Below are 3,520 nucleotides of genomic sequence, written 5' to 3' on the forward strand. Positions count from 1 at the left end.
TTCTTGCATCGAATTGCACGTTTGGCCTTCAACTATTCATCCAAGCGCCAACAGCGAGCTGACTCGTCCAAACAAGTCACCAGCCATCGCCAAACACCCGAGTCTTTTGACGTCGAGACGACACCAGCACACAAACGGCAAAACCGGCGTGGTGGTAGGACGAGCTCGACAGATCGACGATTGTGCCGCTGGCTTCAGTCGACGGTTGAGGGGTGTCTGCTGTTTGACTACGCCGTAAAGCGAGCTTGTCCCGCAATGAGTCGGGCTACGAGGTAGGCTAAGCAGCCCTAAACAGTAGTCCTGCGCAGCTGTTGGAAACAGAGCCAGATGTATGGTTTGCCTCGCGGAGAAGCATAATGGTGCGCTGTTGTCGTAGGCGCCCCAGCACAGCGTGCGAGTGGAGGTGAGTCGAACAAAGAGTTGGACACGAACGCGAGTGCTTCCGCTTGCAAGCGGACGCGCTACCACTGCGCTATGCGCCCAGCAAATCGATAACCTAACCTCCACCTTTGACACGAATTTATGACGCCCCCACGCGCGATATAGTCACGCATTCACATACAGCACATTTGCATGCACTTGCACTATCCTCTACCACCCGCTTCTTGCATCGAATTGCACGTTTGGCCTTCAACTATTCATCCAAGCGCCAACAGCGAGCTGACTCGTCCAAACAAGTCACCAGCCATCGCCACACACCCGAGTCTTTTGACGTCGAGACGACACCAGCACACAAACGGCAAAACCGGCGTGGTGGTAGGACGAACTCGACAGATCGACGATTGTGCCGCTGGCTTCAGTCGACGGTTGAGGGGTGTCTGCTGTTTGACTACGCCGTAAAGCGAGCTTGTCCCGCAATGAGTCGGGCTACGAGGTAGGCTAAGCAGCCCTAACCAGTAGTCCTGCGCAGCTGTTGGAAACAGAGCCAGATGTATGGTTTGCCTCGCGGAGAAGCATAATGGCGCGGTGTTGTCGTAGGCGCCCCAGCACAGCGTGCAAGTGGAGGTGAGTCGAACAAAGAGTTGGACACACCGGGGATTGAACCCGGGGCCTTCCGCTTGCAAAGCGGACGCGCTACCACTGCGCTATGCGCCCAGCAAATCGATAACCTAACCTCCACCTTCCACACGAATTTATGACGCCCCCACGCGCGATATAGTCACGCATTCACATACAGCACATTTGCATGCACTTGCACTATCCTCTACCACCCGCTTCTTGCATCGAATTGCACGTTTGGCCTTCAACTATTCATCCAAGCGCCAACAGCGAGCTGACTCGTCCAAACAAGTCACCAGCCATCGCCACACACCCGAGTCGTTTGACGTCGAGACTACACCAACACACAAACGGCAAAACCGGCGTGGTGGTAGGACGAACTCGACAGATCGACGATTGTGCCGCTGGCTTCAGTCGACGGTTGAGGGGTGTCTGCTGTTTGACTACGCCGTAAAGCGAGCTTGTCCCGCAATGAGTCGGGCTACGAGGTAGACTAAGCAGCCCTAACCAGTAGTCCTGCGCAGCTGTTGGAAACAGAGCCAGATGTATGGTTTGCCTCGCGGAGAAGCATAATGGCGCGGTGTTGTCGTAGGCGCCCCAGCAGCGTGCGAGTGGAGGTGAGTCGAACAAGGAGTTGGACACACCGGGGATTGACCGGGGCCCATTCTGCTTGCGAAGCGGACGCGCTACCACTGCGCTATGCGCCCAGCAAATCGATAACCTAACCTCCACCTTCCACACGAATTTATCACGCCCCCACGCGCGATATAGTCACGCATTCACATACAGCACATTTGCATGCGCTTGCACTATCCTCTACCACCCGCTTCTTGCATCGAATTGCACGTTTGGCCTTCAACTATTCATCCAAGCGCCAACAGCGAGCTGACTCGTCCAAACAAGTCACCAGCCATCGCCACACACCCGAGTCTTTTGACGTCGAGACGACACCAACACACAAACGGCAAAACCGGCGTGGTGGTAGGACGAACTCGACAGATCGACGATTGTGCCGCTGGCTTCAGTCGACGGTTGAGGGGTGTCTGCTGTTTGACTACGCCGTAAAGCGAGCTTGTCCCGCAATGAGTCGGGCTACGAGGTAGGCTAAGCAGCCCTAACCAGTAGTCCTGCGCAGCTGTTGGAAACAGAGCCAGATGTATGGTTTGCCTCGCGGAGAAGCATAATGGCGCGGTGTTGTCGTAGGCGCCCCAGCACAGCGTGCGAGTGGAGGTGAGTCGAACAAAGAGTTGGACACACCGGGGATTGAACCCGGGGCCTTCCGCTTGCAAAGCGGACGCGCTACCACTGCGCTATGCGCCCAGCAAATCGATAACCTAACCTCCACCTTTGACACGAATTTATGACGGCGCCACGCGCGATATAGTCACGCATTCACATACAGCACATTTGCATGCACTTGCACTATCCTCTACCACCCGCTTCTTGCATCGAATTGCACGTTTGGCCTTCAACTATTCATCCAAGCGCCAACAGCGAGCTGACTCGTGCCCTAACCAGTAGTCTTGCGCAGCTGTTGAAAACAGAGCCAGATGTATGGTTTGCCTTGCGGAGAAGCATAATGGCGCGGTGTTGTCGTAGGCGCCTCAGCACAGCGTGCAGTGGAGGTGAGTCGAACAAAGAGTTGGACACACCGGGGATTAAACCCGGGGCCTTCCGCTTGCAAAGTGAACGCGCTACCACTGCGCTATGCGGCCAGCAAGTCGATAACCTAACCTCCACCTTTGACACAAATTTGTGACGCCCCCACGCGCGATATAGTCACGCATTCACATACAGCACATTTGCATGCACTTGCACTATCCTCTACCACCCGCTTCTTGCATCGAATTGCACGTTTGGCCTTCAACTATTCATCCAAGCGCCAACAGCGAGCTGACTCGTCCAAACAAGTCACCAGCCATCGCCCCACACCCGAGTCTTTTGACGTCGAGACTACACCAACACACAAACGGCAAAACCGGCGTGGTGGTAGGACGAACTCGACAGATCGACGATTGTGCCGCTGGCTTCAGTCGACGGTTGAGGGGTGTCTGCTGTTTGACTACGCCGTAAAGCGAGCTTGTCCCGCAATGAGTCGGGCTACGAGGTAGGCTAAGCAGCCCTAACCAGTAGTCCTGCGCAGCTGTCGGAAACAGAGCCAGATGTATGGTTTGCCTCGCGGAGAAGCATAATGGCGCGGTGTTGTCGTAGGCGCCCCAGCAGCGTGCAAGTGGAGGTGAGTCGAACAAAGAGTTGGACACACCGGGGATTGAACCCGGGGCCTTCCGCTTGCAAAGCGGACGCGCTACCACTGCGCTATGCGCCCAGCGAATCGATAACATAACCTCCACCTTCTACACGAATATATGACGCCCCCACGCGCGATATAGTCACGCATTCACATACAGCACATTTTGCATGCACTTTGCACTATCTTCTACCACCCGCTTCTTGCATCGAAATTGCACGTTTGGCCCTCTCACTAATTCATCCAAAGCGCCAAACAGCGAGCTGACTCGTT

At 55.3% G+C, this 3,520-nt stretch overlaps 2 pseudogenes across 2 annotated transcripts; both read right to left on the reverse strand.

Moving 5' to 3' along the window:
- Positions 1 to 421: 421 nt before the first annotated feature.
- Positions 422 to 482, reverse strand: PITG_27856 (annotated as a pseudogene). Its single transcript has one exon. The product of its transcript is annotated as a tRNA-OTHER (tRNA).
- A 1,152-nt stretch (positions 483 to 1,634) lies between these two features.
- On the reverse strand, positions 1,635 to 1,706 carry PITG_27858 (annotated as a pseudogene). Its single transcript has one exon. The product of its transcript is annotated as a tRNA-OTHER (tRNA).
- Positions 1,707 to 3,520: the final 1,814 nt, after the last annotated feature.

The sequence above is a fragment of the Phytophthora infestans genome, genomic scaffold (genome assembly GCF_000142945.1).
Source record: "Phytophthora infestans T30-4 supercont1.25 genomic scaffold, whole genome shotgun sequence".
Taxonomy (NCBI): domain Eukaryota; phylum Oomycota; class Peronosporomycetes; order Peronosporales; family Peronosporaceae; genus Phytophthora; species Phytophthora infestans.